Source organism: Gymnoscopelus braueri, assembly GCF_963280865.1.
Source record: "Gymnoscopelus braueri genome assembly, chromosome: 23".
In the NCBI taxonomy this organism is placed as follows: Eukaryota; Metazoa; Chordata; class Actinopteri; order Myctophiformes; family Myctophidae; genus Gymnoscopelus; species Gymnoscopelus braueri.
This window is the reverse complement of record NC_137625.1, coordinates 6676100-6696963: the sequence shown is the minus strand read 5'-3', so window position 1 is coordinate 6696963 and position 20864 is coordinate 6676100. Positions and strand designations below refer to the sequence as shown.

The following is a 20864-nucleotide window of genomic DNA, read 5'->3' as shown; positions in this document are numbered from 1 at the left end:
TTTTACTTCTACTCCACTACATCTCAGAGGCGAATATTGTACTTTTACTCCACTACATTTACTTGAAAACTTTAGTTACTAGTTACTTTTCAGATATAAACTATGATATAATGAAACCTACATTAACCACTTTAGCCCTATTTTATACATAGGCTATTTGAAAATAGCAGATCTACAAGCTCACAACGCGTCGCATCGCGACGCGTTGTGAGCTTGTAGATCGGCTATTTTCAAATATTTAGTACTTTTACTTTTGGTACTTTAAGTACATTTTGATGCCAATACTTTTGTTCTTTTACTCAAGTAAATTTTTAATTCTGGACTTTTACTTGTAACAGAGTATTTTTATATTGCAGTATTGATACTTTTACTTAAGTAAAGAATTGTAGTACTTTTTCCACCACTGGCAGGCAAAATAACACTGTGGGAGCCAACACAAGGTACAGCTAGGATGGGAAATAAGCGCACCGCCTACTGTAGGTAGACACACTGCACCGCCTACTGTAGGTAGACACACTGCACCGCCTACTGTAGGTAGACACACTGCACCACCTACTGTAGGTAGACACACTGCACCGCCTACTGTAGGTAGACACACTGCACCACCTACTGTAGGTAGACACACTGCACCACCTACTGTAGGTAGACACACTGCACCACCTACTGTAGGTAGACACACTGCACCACCTACTGTAGGTAGACACACTGCACCACCTACTGTAGGTACTGTAGACACACTGCACCACCTACTGTAGGTAGACACACTGCACCACCTACTGTAGGTACTGTAGACACACTGCACCACCTACTGTAGGTAGACACACTACTGCACCACCTACTGTAGGTAGACACACTGCACCACCTACTGTAGGTAGACACACTACTGCACCACCTACTGTAGGTAGACACACTACTGCACCACCTACTGTAGGTAGACACACTGCACCACCTACTGTAGGTAGACACACTGCACCACCTACTGTAGGTAGACACACTGCACCACCTACTGTAGGTAGACACACTGCACCACCTACTGTAGGTAGACACACTACTGCACCACCTACTGTAGGTACTGTAGACACACTGCACCACCTACTGTAGGTAGACACACTGCACCACCTACTGTAGGTAGACACACTGCACCACCTACTGTAGGTACTGTAGACACACTGCACCACCTACTGTAGGTAGACACACTGCACCACCTACTGTAGGTACTGTAGACACACTGCACCACCTACTGTAGGTAGACACACTGCACCACCTACTGTAGGTACTGTAGACACACTGCACCACCTACTGTAGGTACTGTAGACACACTGCACCACCTACTGTAGGTAGACACACTGCACCACCTACTGTAGATAGACACACTGCACCACCTACTGTAGGTACTGTAGACACACTGCACCACCTACTGTAGGTACTGTAGACACACTGCACCACCTACTGTAGGTAGACACACTGCACCACCTACTGTAGGTAGACACACTGCACCACCTACTGTAGGTAGACACACTGCACCACCTACTGTAGGTAGACACACTGCACCGCCTACTGTAGGTAGACACACTGCACCACCTACTGTAGGTAGACACACTGCACCACCTACTGTAGGTAGACACACTGCACCACCTACTGTAGGTAGACACACTGCACCACCTACTGTAGGTAGACACACTGCACCACCTACTGTAGGTAGACACACTACTGCACCACCTACTGTAGGTACTGTAGACACACTGCACCACCTACTGTAGGTAGACACACTGCACCACCTACTGTAGGTACTGTAGACACACTGCACCACCTACTGTAGGTACTGTAGACACACTGCACCACCTACTGTAGGTAGACACACTGCACCACCTACTGTAGGTAGACACACTGCACCACCTACTGTAGGTACTGTAGACACACTGCACCACCTACTGTAGGTAGACACACTGCACCACCTACTGTAGGTACTGTAGACACACTGCACCACCTACTGTAGGTAGACACACTGCACCACCTACTGTAGATAGACACACTGCACCACCTACTGTAGGTACTGTAGACACACTGCACCACCTACTGTAGGTAGACACACTGCACCACCTACTGTAGGTACTGTAGACACACTGCACCACCTACTGTAGGTAGACACACTACTGCACCACCTACTGTAGGTAGACACACTGCACCACCTACTGTAGGTAGACACACTACTGCACCACCTACTGTAGGTAGACACACTGCACCACCTACTGTAGGTAGACACACTACTGCACCACCTACTGTAGGTAGACACACTACTGCACCACCTACTGTAGGTAGACACACTGCACCACCTACTGTAGGTAGACACACTGCACCACCTACTGTAGGTAGACACACTGCACCACCTACTGTAGGTAGACACACTGCACCACCTACTGTAGGTAGACACACTGCACCACCTACTGTAGGTAGACACACTGCACCACCTACTGTAGGTAGACACACTACTGCACCACCTACTGTAGGTACTGTAGACACACTGCACCACCTACTGTAGGTAGACACACTGCACCACCTACTGTAGGTAGACACACTGCACCACCTACTGTAGGTACTGTAGACACACTGCACCACCTACTGTAGGTAGACACACTGCACCACCTACTGTAGGTACTGTAGACACACTGCACCACCTACTGTAGGTACTGTAGACACACTGCACCACCTACTGTAGGTACTGTAGACACACTGCACCACCTACTGTAGGTACTGTAGACACACTGCACCACCTACTGTAGGTAGACACACTGCACCACCTACTGTAGATAGACACACTGCACCACCTACTGTAGGTACTGTAGACACACTGCACCACCTACTGTAGGTAGACACACTGCACCACCTACTGTAGGTACTGTAGACACACTGCACCACCTACTGTAGGTAGACACACTGCACCACCTACTGTAGGTAGACACACTGCACCACCTACTGTAGGTAGACACACTGCACCACCTACTGTAGGTAGACACACTGCACCACCTACTGTAGGTAGACACACTGCACCACCTACTGTAGGTACTGTAGACACACTGCACCACCTACTGTAGGTAGACACACTGCACCACCTACTGTAGGTACTGTAGACACACTGCACCACCTACTGTAGGTAGACACACTGCACCACCTACTGTAGGTACTGTAGACACACTGCGGTGCGACAGCAGAGCTAACAACACTGCAGAGCTCAAGACCGTGATGCTAGGGTGTGGAGGGCAGCGATTCAGTCCCGAGTTGCGTGTTTGCTAAACCGCACTCTCGCATCGCAAAGCATAACTATTTTTAATGAATAAAACATTTTAACCAATCTGTAGGTACAGTATGTAGACTATGTATTTTAATACAATATAACTAACATAACAGCAGTGGTTGCATTTAGTCTCTCTGTACTGGTTGACAGGAGGTGTTGACATACACAAACACACACACACACACACACACACACACACACACAGAGTCTTGCTCATAGGGTATACAATCTTTAGAACGTCGTATTTATTGTTCTGAATGCTTCCTGAAGAAATGTTTGAATGGTTGAATAGAAAACACAAAAGTGCAATCACTCTCCCCTCAAAGCAAGCGCACACGCACGCACACACACACACTCACACGTTGCTGGTGGGGTAGATAATCTTGACAGAATAATTGTATTCTGTCATTAAATCCTTCCAGATGCTTCTGAAGAATATATGAATAGCTTTACGTGAAGAAAAAAAACAACACACACACAGATAAATAGAAGAGCAGCATTTACCCTCTGCTGGAAACCCAAGAGCCATTTGTCATGAGCACACACACACACACACACACACACACACACACACACACACACACACACACAAGTTAATCACGTTAACCAACCAATAGGGATACTAGGGTTCATGCATATAAAAAGGGATAGTTCACCCAATTCTTATTTTCTATCAATTACACACTCCATGGAGTCTTGAATTCATGGATATTGTTTTGTTTTTGCATTCCTAAGCCAATAAGTTGATGACCAGCAGAGTGTCTCCGGTTCATTTTGGGGGTGAACTATCCCTTTAAAAGCAAGCATACATGCATAATATGTACCTTACAAACCAGTGTTTCCTCGGATGAAGTTGTAACTGTGGTGCGGAGCATGCGCGCGTGTACGCACACAATACTGGTGGGACATTTGTCCCTCACAAGTATAGTAGTACAAACGCGCACACATCACACTTGGTATGAAAGGCAGGACTAATGGAGGGTTTTATTGATTAGCGAGGCAGTGAGTTGATTGATGATTGGGTGCTCGTCCCCTGGGAGGTGCGCTTGTTTTAATCTACACACACACACACACACACACACACCCCTGTGGGAGCTCTCAGGAGTTTGAACAGAGCAGTCACATTTAATTAAACAGGACGTCACACAGGGGAATGAGCTGTGTGCACTGTAACACACACACACACACACACCTGTGTCACGTGCACACAAACACACAGGTAGACATACAGTACACACACAAACAAACACGACCATGAAAGGAGACACACAAATGCATGCATGCACGCACGCACACAGTGATGAGACATTTCACACAAAACACACACTACTAAATCAAAAGTTGCATGCTTATCTTGCAAAAAGCTTCCAGCCAGATGCACACACACACACACACACACACATGCGTGTGTGCTCTCAGAATAAGCGTTAATTTAATTAAGGTTCAGGATTGTACTGTGTAGAGCTCAACAGATAATCTCTCTGTCTTTCCCTCAGACCTCTCTCTCTCTCCCATTCTCTACCTCCTGTCTCGCTCTCTGTGGATGGGAACCAGATGTGATCAACCGTGTTCCGGAACCTCAATTTTCTAGACCATGACTCACACACACACACACACACGGGTATAGGTGCGTATGCCAAGAGACAGAAAGAACGGGGGGAAAATGTGTGTGCGTGCGTGCGTGCGTGCGTGCGTGCGTGCGTGCGTGCGTGCGTGCGTGCGTGCGTGCGTGCGTGCGTGCGTGCGTGCGTGCGTGCGTGCGTGCGTGCGTGCGTGCGTGCGTGCGTGCGTGCGTGCGTGCGTGCGTGTGTGCGTGCGTGCACACATTTGTCATTTTAACAATGAGCCAGTTTAGACCCTGTGGGTTCTCTACCATATGCAGAATACATTAAACCTTCACTTGTAGCTGTGAAGCAGAACGGAGAGACCCATAACAAGAGAGAGAGAGAGAGAAGTACTGAGAGAGAGAGAGAGAGAGAGAGAGAGAGAGAGAGAGAGAGAGAGAGAGAGAGAATGAGAGAAACAGAGAAAGTAGAGGATTGAAGCTGTTACAGCCATTAGTGAAGTAGTGAGTAGGTTTATAAAACATTATATATAGCAGAGCATGTTGACTTCCTCCATACTGTAGTTTTACCAGATGTTAAGAGTGTTATGGACGGGCAGCAAATCACCAGCTCCTACACCCCGAAAGCGTGAAGTGTTCATTGAACCACTTGAACAATAGTGTCCCTATCAAGAAGGAGCAACCTCACAACAAGGAGCCCCCCCCCCCCCCTCCCCCCCGTCCATTGAAGTCAACGGACGGGGAGCCATCTTCTTACTGTAGGTCCACGTTATTACAACAACACAGTGTGACGTCACAACGTCCCATCTCTGGGGCGAATTATCACAGAAAATAACCATTGGGTACTTCCGGTGAATGGTTGCCTCGGTAATGGGACGCTAGTTTGCAAGTGGTTAAATAGCTTTAGGCTGTTAATGTCTCAAACAGTAAACATTTTCATGTGAAGGACCCTAATTTGTATCTATTTGGCCATCTGAAAATATTTGTTTTTGCCAGCGACCCCCATAAGATAAGATTTGTCAACATTTTTCAAAATTAGCCACAAGAAAAATTGCAAAGGGCTTTTTTAAAGTGTTTCAACTGTTCCCCTAATTTTGCTGGGGTCCCCTTGGAACACCCTGGAGGACCCCGGACCACACTTTGTAGAGCAAAGTGTGGTCCGGGGTCCTTGAGGGTGTTCCCAGTTCTGTTCTGTTGCTAGCTAGTCAAGTGTCTTTCTCTCAAATGAAAAACACCCGTAGGGAGAGAGAAGAGGAGAGGGATAATGGTTAAAAGAAGGTCTGCTTGAAACAAAACCAACACTGACTGGATCAAACCCCAGAATGGCTGGGCACTGGGCAGGGAGCAGAGTGGTCGTCAGCCTTTGGAGTGGCGTTGACAGAAGCACTTTAACCCTCAACCCCCCGTAGAGTTGCACACAAGTGTCAACAAAGTGGCTTTGTGCTCCAACACTGCAGGTGTGAAGTTGTGCTTACATCTTTCATCTATGAACTTCTGAAGGCCACCTTGCACTGCAAAATCCTCATTTTCTATACATCAAGCAATCAGATAAATCAATTTATCTGATTGACCACTTAAACGCTATTTTATACTTTGTTGTACAACAGTGTCACGCACATGTAGCGTTGCACCTCTAGTTAGCAGTGTACTGTAGTTAGTTCCAGCTCTAGTTAGCATGTGTACTGTAGTTAGTTCCAGCTCTAGTTAGCAGTGTACTGTTTAGGTCCAGCTCTAGTTAGCAGTGTACTGTTTAGGTCCAGCTCTAGTTAGCATGTGTACTGTAGTTAGTTCCAGCTCTAGTTAGCAGTGTACTGTTTAGGTCCAGCTCTAGTTAGCAGTGTACTGTTTAGGTCCAGCTCTAGTTAGCAGTGTACTGTTTAGGTCCAGCTCTAGTTAGCAGTGTACTGTTTAGGTCCAGCTCTAGTTAGCAGTGTACTGTTTAGGTCCAGCTCTAGTTAGCAGTGTACTGTTTAGGTCCAGCTCTAGTTAGCGGTGTACTGTTTAGGTCCAGCTCTAGTTAGCAGTGTACTGTTTAGGTCCAGCTCTGGTTAGCAGTGTACTGTTTAGGTCCAGCTCTGGTTAGCAGTGTACTGTTTAGGTCCAGCTCTAGTTAGCAGTGTACTGAAGTTAGTTCCAGCACAGAGACGCTAGGCTACATGTGGGTCCAGGCTGTTAGCATTGTGAGCCAGGCAGCAGTGAGTTGGAGCGCTACAATGCATTCCACACTGCAAAGAGAACACCACAGTCTACTGGCACGCACGCACGCACACACAGTCCAGCCACAGTCTACTGGCACACAGGAAAAGAAAAAGTACTAAACCACACATGAACATGCACTCATCTGTAACCTGCTCCGTCACACCAATAGCGCACACACACACACACACACACACACACACACACACACACACACACACACACACACACACACACACACACACACACACACACACACACACACACACACACACACACACACACACACACACACACACAGTGAGCTAAGAGGCGTTGTTAGGCAACAAGGCCTCTTAGCTCTTTGTACAGTCAGTGTAAGCCAAGACCTCTTGGGGCCAATATTGCTTTAACAAATATCATTTACATACATTAAATACACAAACATACTGTACGTATACAGTACACACAAACATACACACTGTATATATATATATATACATACACAAACACACACATAAGCAAGCACTGGCACTACCGTTAGAACTGCTCTAACTATATATCTCTCTCTCACACACACACACACACACACACACACACGCACACACAAACCACGACCACAATGCCACTTGGCGAAGGATTAAAGACAGATCAAAGACATACATCAACTCAGCTCTAAGTCTCTCTCTCTCTCTCCGTCTTTCTCTCCCTCTCCTTCTTTCTGTCTGCACTTTTTCTTTTTCCAAGTCGGTCCTGCTTTCCTTTCCTCCTTCCTCAGTTCAGTCTAATTAGTGTTCTGCTTTCTCCCTATAGCTTTCTCCTTTCTTTCTCTTTATTCTCTCCATTCATTCGTTTGCCCATCTCTCTCTACATCTCTTCCATATCATAGCAGTGTGTATTGTTAAGCTGATGAAGGGAATATAATGACACAGACGGACACACACAGAGAGTTGGCACACCATGAGAGAACTTCACTCTGTGTGTGTGTGTGTGTGTGTGTGTGTGTGTGTGTGTGTGTGTGTGTGTGTGTGTGTGTGTGTGTGTGTGTAGGGAATTGAATGGAAGCCAGTCAAACCAACATGCACATCACAAACTTCACACACACATTTGGGACACTGCCCAGACACAACAGTCAAAACACACGCACGCACGCACGCACGCACGCACGTACCATTCTTTTACCGTAAAGCTGCAAATATTGTTGTGCGCTTGTAGATCTCTTATCTGTGGTGTGAGACAGCAGCACGCAAGTAAATTAAAATCAAGCATAACTCCAACCCTAACAACTAAACCTAACCTCTAAATGCATAATCCTAATCCCAAACTGAACCTCTTTTACCAATAGTAAGCCTACATCAACAAAAAAAATTAAACCATAAAACACCCATTTCTCTTCCAAATTCTGCTATACTTGGGGGCCCCCACAAGCATAGTAACACACACACACACACACACACACACACACGTAGGTGCAGTCATAGAGAGGTAACAGATAAAGGGGTGACAGCGACTGACAGAAAGAGAAGAGGATGAAAGAATGACTTCCTCTCTCCAGACTCGGTGTCTTACTCACTGACAGTAACGTAGGAACCATTTGAGAAGCGTACAGCGTCTGTCTGGCTTTTAAAGCTGCAACTATCCATTATTCACATAGAGGATTATTCTATCAATTGTTTTCTTTCATTAATCAAATCATCAAGAAGGGTATTTTCTTTGCTAATTTGTTAAAAAATATAATTTTATATAAATGAATCGACACAAAACCATTCTAATCAGTGATGAGCTGTGGATTTTTGAGCTAGGGGGGCTCTATTTAATGACGTCACGTGCACGTGCACGCATATGCACATAGCCGATCAGCTCAGTGCTAGTTAAAATACTGTATTCAACATAGATTGGTTTTTAATGTAATTATATTTCTTATTATTTAGTTGTTAATTTGCTGTTTTTATTTTTGTTTCAATTAATTAATTATTTGATTTTCCTTTTAGTTTTATATAAAAGCCCTTTACATAGACTCACCCACACATAAGTACTTAAAATAATCAGACAACTTTTTTTTTTAAGACTTACATTGCTTTCAAAACAGTGGTTTTAAAACAATCATATGAACAGTATTAAGAACTTCCAACAACGGACAGGGATAACTTGCGTGCGTGCAGCTCCAGAGCCACCGGGGCGCCGCCCCTGTGAGCGCCCCCTGCAGCTCATCCCTGATTCTAATATATTTCTTAGTGTGCGAAAATAGCATACATGGAAGCTCACAAGGGCGCAATGTGGCGTGCTGTGAGCTTGTAGATCGGCTATTTTTGCTATAATTTTTCTTTTTTCTTTACTAAAATCGCTGATCTACAAGCACGATCCACAACGCATGCAAGCTTGTGGATCGGCTTGTAGATCAGCAATAACACTTCAACCAGTAGGTGTCCAGTAGGTGTCCTGCCCGAATTCACACAGGGTCGAAATGTCTCAGTGAGAGAGTAGAGAGACCACTTATAGATTGGTTTAAATATAATTGTATTCACAGTTCGCACAAAACCGTTCCAGATTGCATCGTTAAAAGATTATCCTCCTTGCAATTGTCAACATTCTTATACAGCAATTAGCTGCAATTTAATCACATTTATCTTTGTAATTGTAACTGATTGCAGTTACACTATATTTGTAATTAGGTAACTCCGACACACGTAATCCTGTATCGTATAAATAAGGTCCATACAGCTACAGCTACGTCCTATTCATCTTAATTATGTATATTGTGCGGTCCCGACCGGGGACAGTGAGTGACCAGGGACCGTGGGCACAGCTTTCTGCTGAAGACAGACAATTATTCTTGACATTATGCAAAGACCACGTTGTCTGTCCTGTAAAAGGTCAACATCACTGTCTGTGCTGTCAAGATGCTGACATCACACGTCTCACTCTGTCTCTCTCTGTCTGTTTGCTGACACAACAACATTGACCACACTGTCAAATCCTCAGTGTTGATTTATCCATTTTAACTCTGAAAATGTACCCAACCGGGTCTATTTGGTTACATTTGTACACTCTTCAAGGGTTGACCACTTAAACCCTACATGCTTCATTTACCGGGGTCCCCCAGGGCTCTATACAAAGGCCCCTCCATTTCAAATCCCTTCGCCAAAAATACCCAATCTACAATCACTCAAATAATTGTGATTAATGATTTCATTGTGTGTTTGGCATTGAACATTGGAACATTATGAAGCCTTTTAGGCTTCGTAATCAAAAATTACACAGGGCAGATATGACAAATAACTGAAAAATACAGCAGAAATAGCTGATCTACAAGCTTACAACGCGTCACAAAGTGACGCGTTGTAAGCTTGTAGATCAGCTATTTCTGCTTTTTTTATATTTGAAATTTTTGTGCAAAGTTTTCAACATGGAAACGATTATGCGAAGATTTTCGATTATCTGAAATAATTGCGATTATACGATTATGTAATAATTGTGACAGGCCTGATCTACAAGCTCACAAGGCAGATCGCTGGATGTTCACCCCAGAAAAGGGATGCTATAGGTTCATGTGGTTAAAGGTTCTATGACATTCATTTTCGCTTTTTTTATTTTTTATGTTTTTTGGGGGGTTTTATGACCTCAATTACACCCAAAAAATCTAAACTTTGAACATTCAGTGGATTTTCTGTGGTCTGGGGTTTTCTGAATAATTAGGCTGAAAAGTAATCCGAGCTTGGCCCTTCGGCAGTGAAGTCACAGGCCATTAATCCCGCCCACTCTCCTCCTCGCCCCTCCCCTATCCTTTCCTTTGGGGGTGGGCGGAGCAGAGGCGATGATTGACAGGCAAAATCCCTCACCAGCGACACCCGCAGGCAAAGATTTCTTTTCTCATTGCAGTTGAAAAGGCTTTAGAAATGTGAGAGAAAAACACCTGCCATGGATCAATGGAGTGGAATTTTTTGTTAAAACTTTCTATACACGTTTGAAGGACCATGACAAAGACTTTTAATGTGTGGTAAAACTGAATGTCATAATAACTGTTGTTTTGTCTGTCAACCCCTGTCTGTCTGTCTGTCCGCCCATCTGTCCGTCTGGTGTAGAAGTCTTTAAGTCTTGATAAGGAGGACACCTCGGGGCGTGCACTGCACCCGTCCCTGGAGGCCCGGTCTGAAGCCTGGGCCTCGCCCAGCTCCCCTCCCCGCCGTGTCTGAACCATCTGCTGAGGTGTTTTCCTTCCTGTGGACCCCGACAGACGGATGCTACAGAGACCAGCACAGCAGGGGGCTTACTGGAGAACATAGCATGATGAATGTACTCTCTAGTCTAGAGTGTGTGTGTGTGTGTGTGTGTGTGTCTCACAGATGGGCAAATGTGCTCACACACACTCAAAAACGGTTCCTACACACCTGTGTGTTTGTGTACAAATGTCCCCACAAGTATAGTGACATTTGAGAATTAGGCATGGTGAGGACATTTTTCCTGGAGTTTAACCCATTAAGACTATACGTCGTTACCTTTAAAACCGGGAAAGCATCCGTGTCATTTTAGATGTTGCTATGTATATAGCAACAGGATTTCTTTTTAATTAAAAAATAAAATAAATAGAAGATTTTCTGAAAACTCAGGTTAGGATTTAGAGGACGTCTTTAAAATGGGATTAGGATTAGGCATTTGGAGGTTAGGTTGCATTTGGGTTAGGGTTTTAGAGTTATGCCTGGTTTATACTTAGTTGTGTGCCACGTGAGCTTGTACTGTAGATCGGGCTTAAATGGCAAAAACATTTAAAGATGGCATTCATAGAATTGTCCTTAAATATCCTCACAAGTATAGTAATACAAACGTGTGTGTGCTCGTGTGCAGGCTGTGCGTGCATGTGTTTGACCTGTGCAAGGAGGGCTGGCAGTGTTAGTGCACGCGCGCACGCGCACACACACACACACACACACACACACACACACACACACACACACACACACACACACACACACACACACACACACACACACACACACACACACACACACACACACACACACACACACACACACACACACACACACACACACACACACACACACACACACACCTCAAAGAGGGGGGTCCTTAAGGACAGATCTACAAGCATTATGCTCTTGTACATGATTTCAAATCCAGTCTGCGGCCAAATGCACATCAATTTGGGGGTCTTTGACGTGAGAATGCTTGAGAACCACTGCTGTAAAAGCACACGCACGCACACACACACACGCATGCCACGCCCACGTATACACATACAGGAGCTTTTCAAACGTTACACACAGTTTATGAGAGACTGACAGGCTACAAGCTCCCATGGCTGCTTGGGAAAACAGCGCTGTTATGGGAACAAGAGCTATTTGAGAACACAGCAAAACATAGCAGCTCCCTCACACACACACACACGTCAGAAAACCAGTCACTTGGTCATTGAAACCAAGGTCACAGGTCTCTCTCCCCGTCTGTCTCTCTCTCTCTCATTCTCTCCCCCTCCCTCTCTGATTGGGTCAGAGATGTCGCTGCATACAATCTCCAGAACGCACAGAGACTTTCTTTCTCAGACCGGCAGACCGACAGATTCAGATATTCGCGATTTTCCGGGTTCTCGGAAGCCGTTGGTAGGTCCGAATTGCCATTCGGCTCTGCACACCTCAAGGTTACATGGTGCTGGCTGTAGTGTACTACTTGGCTTGAGCAATTTGTCTGTCAGACGTTTCCCCGGTTCGGGGAGTCCTCCCGAAGTGAACTGACTTAGGTTGTTCTGATGTAGTATGCAGCTAAATTAAGGGTCAACACTGAGAAGGATTCTACTGGGTATCTGAAGGCCCAAATAAGGCTAGATCTGCTTTAACCCATTAATACCTGGAACGCATCTGTGTCACTTTAGATGTCTTTGGCTATTCAAAAATACCAGATATACAAGCTCATAGCGCGGCACCGAGTGCCGCGCTATGAACTTGTAGATCTGCTATTTTTGAAAAATCGTGAAAAAAAAAAGTTTAGATTTTTTTCCCAAAAACTGTTAGGATTTAGATTTTTTTTAAAGAATCGCCTCAGGTCTTAATGGGTTAATATGGAGGTGGTAACAAGTTCACAGGGATTAGAGCTGTGTGTCACCTGGGTGTGTGTGTGTGTGTGTGTGTGTGTGTGCATTTGTGTAAAAAGGGTCCTATTTGAATCCCCTGTCAACTCGCTCTGAAAAGGTTGGCATGGACTTAACGTTGCAGTGTGTTTGTGTGTGAGTGTTCATTGATGCACGTGCATCTACCTCATTGAAATCCATTTGCCCTGACAAGGTTGAAGTCTATCCTCCATGTGCCAAGCCTCCGTCTGTTTGTCCTTGTGTATGTATGCAATGCAATTGCACAGCATGTATGTATGCATGCACAAACTCTGTGCAAAATGCATGCATGCATGACACTGTACATACATACAGATGCAGTGCATGCATGTGCGTTTCACAGCTCTTTAGCTCTGGCACGCTGAATGACAGTGTGTGGGAGTGTGTATTGCTGGGAGCTGTGTGTGTGTGTGTCTGTACAAATCCAAAGTGCTGCTAAGCGGATGAATGAAGCCCATTCTAATTTACACTGAACACAACACACACAGAGAGAGAGAGAGAGAGAGAGAGAGAGAGAGAGAGAGACAGAGAGAGAGAGAGAGAGAGAGAGAGAGAGAGAGAGAGAGGATACGGACAGATATCTACTGAGGAAGGAGTGATTGAGAAGGACTGATATCTGAAACCAATATATGAGAGAGAGCGAGAGAGAGAGAGAGAGAGTGACAGTTATGACATGTGAGGAGGTTGTGTGTGTGGGCCAATCACATCCCAGTGAGAATGCAACCTCAATGAGGCCTGGAGCCTTCAATTAACCCCTTAACCCCCCCCCCCCCCCCACACACACACACACACACACACACACACACACACACACACATGCGCGAGCGAGCGCGCACATACACACCAAATAACCTTTATTCACAAGGGAGAAGAGGTAGAGAGCTGAAAAGAGAATGAGATCAAAACTACATTTTCACAGGAGAGAGAGAAGAGAGAAGAGAAATAAAACGTTATCTTACTGCTCAGTGTTTAGGTCTGGGTTCTGATGACATTCACTGCCTCACTGGTCTGTCCTCACCTGAACAAACAGAGAAACACAGATTATTTACTATGTTTTTTATGTTTAAATATGTTTTTTTCCTTCCGTTTATTCTAAGAACAGAAAAGAGGTGATGGAGCATTAGTAACGATATAAACAGAGACAGAAGCGATGGCATGCAGGATAAACCCATAAACACAGTGCTATGGGCCGTGACCACAGAACACATGTTTTAAGTTGCCACCAAGCATAGTGTTTCAGCGCTCTCCACGTCCAGCATGTTTTGGGGGAGAGGTCTGGGTGCTTCAAGTAAAAAGTATTTTTTGGAGAGTAGCGCCGCTCATCAATGTCACTTTCCTATCGTCTCTGTCAGGTATAGAAACCTCATACTGTATGTCCTAAACTAATAGTTTTCAGGATTTAAATTCAAAAGTAGCGAAAGTAGCAGATCCACAAGCTCGAACTGAGCTTGTGGATCTGCTACGTTTGATACTTTTGTGTGACGCTGTAGTATGATCAAGTAAGGCTTAACCACTTGAACCCTATACCATCCCTTTTTCGGAGGAGAACTTTAGCCAAAAATAGCAGATCTACAAGCTCACAACGCCTCGCGCTGCGAGGCGTTGTGAGCTTGTAGATCGGCTATTTTTGGCAAAGAGGTGTTTGGTGTAGAGGGAAAAAAGAGCAGACCAAGTAAACAAAAAAAGTTTTATCTGAAACACATTTTTCTACGATATAAAGGGGGTTCCTGCTTCATCTCTCTCTCAGCTAGGGGGTCCTTGGCCTGAAAACGTTGAAGACCCCTGAAGTAGGGCGTTAATTTACGAAAAAACACACTTGGAGATTAGAGCTTTATGCCCCGACAGCAACGCTATGCAGAGGTTGGACAGCCACGCCCACAACCATTGAGCCACGGCGTGTGTCTCGGTGAGTAGCGGTCTGGACATGACATCCAGAGCGTCTCGGTGCGTAGCGGACTGGACATGACATCCAGAGCGCTACTCCGCTCACAGAACGCTTTCTGTGGACACAGTCCCTTGATGCAGTGGTTCTCAATATGGGGTCCGGAGACTCCCAGGGGTCCTTTGAGGGGATTCCAGAGGGTCCCCTGGATACATCGGCTATTTGAGAATCTACAAGTTTACAACGCGTCGTCGCAGTCCAAGAAATCTTGAAAAATGTGGAATACACAAATCTTGCACGGGGGTCCGTGCAAAAAAAAACAAGGTTTGTGTCGTCTGCTCCGGTCAGCAGGGAAGTGGCAGGACGGCCCGTGACCTCACATGACCCTCGACCTGCTGCGGTCGTTGTCCTGGCGACGAGACGTTCTTTTGTGCGGCTGTGACAGGGTCCAGAGGGCGTGTGTGTGTGTGTGTGTGTGTGTGTGTGTCTGTGTGTCTGTGTGTGTGTGTGTGTGTGTGTGTGTGTGCGTGCGTGCGTGTGTGTCTGTCTGTGTGTGTGTGCGTGTGTGTGTCAGGGCGTTGTCTGGGACATTCTAACATTCCATGGAGTTAAGCTATGAAAACAGCGAGGTTTGCGTTATAGTCTCAGACACTAATGAAGTCCACACGACCCTGTGGACCCCCATACATGCACACACTGACGTTTCCCCTCGACCATTGGTTCTTAAAGTGGGGTCCTGGGAGCCCCAGGGGTCCTTGGGGGGATACCAGGGGGTCCCCAGCAAAATGTGTTAATAAAGAGTCACAATCATTTTAACCCCTTTATCCATATTTTATACTTTCGCTATTCAAAAATAGCAGATCTACAAGCTCATAGCGCGGCACCAAGTGCCTTGATATGAGCTTGTAGATCTGCTATTTTTTTTTATCTTGAAATTGTGTGCAAATCTTTTCAATTTTTCAACAAAAAAAAGGTGAACATTTTTAACACAAATCTTTGCTTCTGGGGGTCCCTGGCACAACATATTTTCAGGACGGGGTCCGCGGCCACATGCATATCAATGTGGGGGTCCTTGACAAGTTGTAGAACCACTGCCCTGGACTGTTCTCCCCCAAACACCCCTCCACCATGTTTATTCAGCAGCAGTAGCCCACCGACACACTGCAAAACACACTGCAAAACACACTGCAAAACACACTGCACTGAGTTCATGGCTGTCTTCATAAGGTTAACAATGAAAATGGTCCCGCACACTGTCTAGGACTTGGTTGCTGTCAGGCAGAAACCTCTTATCTCCACATTCTAAATTAATGCCCTTCTTGATCATACTAAAGCGGCACACAAAAGCATCAAAAGCAGCAGATCTACAAGCTCGAAACATATAGCAGATATATAATACAAGATATACAAGATGTACAAGATATACAAGCTCTATGAGCTTGTATATCTGCTATTTTTGAATAGCCAAAGAAATCTAAAATGACACAGATGTGTTCCCGGTCTTAATGGATTAATACTCAGGTCTAGACCTAAACAAAACAAGAACTAAAGCTATTTCAAAAAAGAATAAATAAAACATAATTTTATGTGAAACTAGAACATTTGGCGCTCACTGATTACTCCAGCAGGACACAAGAGGTAGAGCGGCTGTTTGGGCAACGAAGACAAAAAAAACGTTCCCAGTTTGATTCCAGTTTGATTGTCCTTGAGCCAGACACTGAACCCCAACTGCTCCCCGAGCGCTGTTCAGTGGCAGCCCACTGCTCCTAATGATTAGGTTGGGTAAACCCTGGCATGAAATTATAGATGAAAAAGTCCAAAATCTTCCAAATCTTTTTCGAAAACAGCAGATTTCAAAGTTCTACACTTGTAAATCGGCTATTTTCGAACAGCCAGTGTATAAAGCAGGGCTTAAGTGGTAATGCAGAGGACAGGTTATTTGCGAACATGGCCAATACCCCAAAAAACAACAACAACAACAAAATGAGGACACACTAATTATTTTATTATAAACTGGCTGGCTCGGTGCTGATGCTGCTCAACTTAATTAATTCAGGAGAGAAGAGCCAGAAATGTACTGCTGTCTATCAGCGGTTGTAGTGGAGTAAAAAGTACAATATAAATATTATAGTAACATAGTACAGTACTTTAGTACATGTACTTATTACTTTTCCACCACCGGCTGAACTCAATTAATTGAGGGGAGAAGTGGCAGAAATCTAGTGGCTTCTCTCAGTGTGAACAGAGATAGCATTACTGCTGGGTACAGAGTGACATGAGCGCTGGAACGGTGCCAGAGTGACAACGGACTGGCTTCCATCAGAGCGTGAAATACAACAAAGACGTTAGAATGTTCAATAACGGCAGAAAGGAGGGCTAGGGGCTCCATGCGACTCTTTCATTCTGATAACGGGAAACTGGGCCACGAGCTTCAAGTGATTTCCGTTGTGAAGTAAGAGATTTATTAATCGAATTAAGGATTTATCTGCACACGAAAGATCTAAATCCACATCCTTTTTTTGGTTATTTCTAGACTCAACTTTTAAACTTGTGTAGGGTGTGTCTGTCTGTGTGTGTGTCTGTGTCTGTGTGTGCGTGTGTGTGCACGCGCACGTGTGCGTACATTCAGAATCATTGAACACGTAATCAGTACAAAGATAAAACAGTAGAAAGTAGACACCCGTACAAACACAGTCTCTGGGTTTTGCTACTCCTGAAAAGTAATGAACCTTTTCCCCAGTTCCCTTCAGAAGCACACTGACACACTCAGCTAGGAGAGGAGCTAGGAGAGGAGCTAGGAGAGGAACTAGGAAAGGAGGTAGGAGAGGAACCAGGAGAGCAGCCAGGAGAGGAGCTAGGAGAGGAGCTAAGAGAGGAACTAGGAAATGAGCAAGGAGAGGAACTAGGAGAGGAGCTAGGAGAGGAGCTAAGAGAGGAATTAAGAGAGGAACTAGGAAATGAGCTAGGAGAGGAACCAGGAGAGCAGCCAGGAGAGGAGCTAGGAGAGGAATTAAGAGAGGAACTAGGAAATGAGCTAGGAGAGGAGCTAGGAGAGCATATAGGAGAGGAGCTAGGATATACCCCCTACCCCACCCCTCTTTTTTTCTGTAAATATAATCTTTCGCTGCAATTGTTACTTAATGTAATGTATTGTATTGTATGTCTTGTTGATTAATTGAGTACAATGGACCACAATGGAAACACTTTTTTATTTATTTTTTACCTAGTTTAACTAGTTCTTGTTTTTGCTTGTTTTGTTTTGTAAAGCGACTTTGAGTATATAGAAAAGAGGTACATGAATCGCATGTATTATTATTATTATCATTAATAATAATCGTATTTAGCTTTTAGTTTATGGTTCACCACATAATATTGATAACTGAGAACTGCTCTAGTGTAAATACATTGGATGCTAAATGCTTATTCATCCTTCTGCTGCTTGCGTGTACAGTAGATTCTGTATGTCTTCGGTTGCAAATTTATTCATCCACTTGCAGAAATGCCACATACTGTATATTCTGCATAATTATTGTATGTTGTGCAGATTTCTTTTTTTGGCTGCAAAATATAGATATGTACAGTATATATCCTACGTCAGTAAAGCCAGGAAATGTGCAATTCTCAATTCTAAACTGTATAAAATAGAGCTGGGAGTTCAGCTCCTGCAGGGGTTCTCAAAGCAGGGTCCGGGGACCCACATGAGTCCTTGAGGGGGTTCCAGGGGGTCCCCAGCAAAATGATAGTTACTGTAAGAAAGAAATGGACCCTTACAGGGTCTGTACTGTAACTCTGAGAGAACTGAATGGACTCTTACAGGTGTGTAACTGAGAGTGTACAAAAGGAACCAAATGGACTCTTACAGGTGTGTAACTGAGAGTGTACAAAAGGAACCAAATGGACCCTTACAGGCATGTAACTCTGTGAGTGTGCAAATGGAACCAAAATGGACCCGTTCCATTTGTACACTCTCAAGAGTTATGGGGGTCCGTGACCCTAATGCGTACCATACTGGCGGTCCTTGAAATTGAAAAGTTTCAGAGAGGAGAGACGCTAGGAAAGCTTCTAGGGGAGCAGTGAGGAGATGAGTGTGTGTGTGTGTGTGTGTGTGTGTGTGTGTGTGTGTGTGTGTGTGTGTGTGTGTGTGTGTTACTGTGGGTCTGGCAGTACATCTAACAGTGTTAAAGCCCTCCTCAGCGCTGGCTGGCCAGCACCCGCTCTGCCCACACACTGTCCACACATTCTATCACAAAGCACCATATGGTTAGATATGCGACTGTGTGTGTGTGTGTGTGTGTGTGTGTGTGTGTGTGTGTGTGTGTGTGTGTGTGTGTGTGTGTGTGTGTGTGTGTGTGTGTGTGTGTGTGTGTGTGTGTGTGTGTGTGTGTGTGTGTGTGTGTGTGTGTGTCCGTATGCTCCATCTAATATCTTTCTAAACTGTTTAGATAGAAGTTAGAATCTGAATTTCAGATAAGTGTGTGTGTGTGTGTGTGTGTGTGTGTGTGTGTGTGTGTGTGTGTGTGTGTGTGTGTGTAGGGGTGTGTGTGTGTGTGTGTGTGTGTGTGTGCATGTACTTGTTGCGTGCACGTGTCCCCATATGCTCTAGCATCTAACATCTTCCCCAGCATCCAGATGGCCGGCCATCGTTCTGTACATTATTTCCATAACTTAGTAACAATAAACTCCTCAGTCCGGTAGAAACATGCAAAAAAACTATAAATATTCACCATCTGCTCCTATTTGATACACAGTAGGACAATTATACAGCACATATGGGCCATGTATTATGTTCAACTGGAAATGCTTGCCGTCAGGAGGAAACAATAATAATAATATCCATTATTCCAACTTTTTATGTATTTTTCCCGTAAATTAATGCCCTGCTTCGATGGACAATAGAGAAGAGATTTGAAAGTGAAAGTGTGTCTGTGGGGTTTTATGAATATTGATCCAATGAAAAGCATTAAAGGTAGGGTAAGTGATATTTTTTGGTTAAAACAAAAAGTATTTTGTTAAAAGGTTAAAATACTATATTCTGATAGTAATCATTGCTATAGAGTGTTTTTTTCAGTAACAGATGTCTCCCCGTCTCTCCAGCTCTTTAATAAACAGAAAATACATTTTTCGGTAGGTGTCAAAATCTCAGCCAATCAGGAGAAAGTACCCATTTTTAAGCTTAATTTGTATAGTGTTCCAGTTCCAATTTTGCATGCTCATTTCTTAGTGTCATCACTTCCAATTTCACTTGTTTAATCTATTTCCTGATTTAATTCTCTGTCCTGGTTGGATAAAATAGGAAATGAAACTGAAACTGAAACGAAAATGCATTTTCTGTTTAATTAAGAGGTGGAGAGACAAGGAGACTCCTAATACTGAACAAACACTCTATAGCAATGAGTACTATCAGAATATAGAGCTATTTAACACTTATTTTAACCAAAGCAAATCACTTACCCTACCTTTAACAAGAGCTTGTGACTAAATAATTACATTGGATCCATTAGAACCATGTAGTTATAATATATCTAGAGGGCAAACTGTCCCGCCCCCAGCTGATCATTTCAATGAAAGTAGCTCACTGGCGTTCTGAAGCACCCAGAAGAACACTCTACTTCCGCATTTGGGCACCAAATTCGGGTGCGCAAATGCGGAAGTATTGAGCACCGAGCACGCGCACTCGGTTTCAAGCGGTAGAGCAGGGGTCTTCAACGTTTTCAGGCCAAGGACCCCCTAGCTGAGAGAGAGATGAAGCAGGGACCCCCTCTATATTGTATAAAATTGTGTGTCAGATAAACGTTTGCTGCTCTTTTTTCCCTCTACACCTATAACTCTATGC

The 20864-nt window shown here is 44.4% G+C and overlaps 1 protein-coding gene across 4 annotated transcripts in view; it reads right to left on the bottom strand.

The window, feature by feature from the left end:
- Positions 1-20864, bottom strand: part of LOC308080091 (plexin-B2-like) — a 259483-nt gene that overhangs the window by 122816 nt on the left and 115803 nt on the right. For 2 of the 4 annotated variants that reach the window (XM_080421826.1, XM_080421827.1), the window contains one exon: positions 14109-14167. The exons of the other annotated variants lie outside the window; for them this stretch is intronic. The gene's annotated coding sequence lies outside the window, so the exon portion shown is untranslated. The remainder of the gene's footprint in view (positions 1-14108; positions 14168-20864) is intronic. 4 annotated transcript variants of the gene reach the window in all.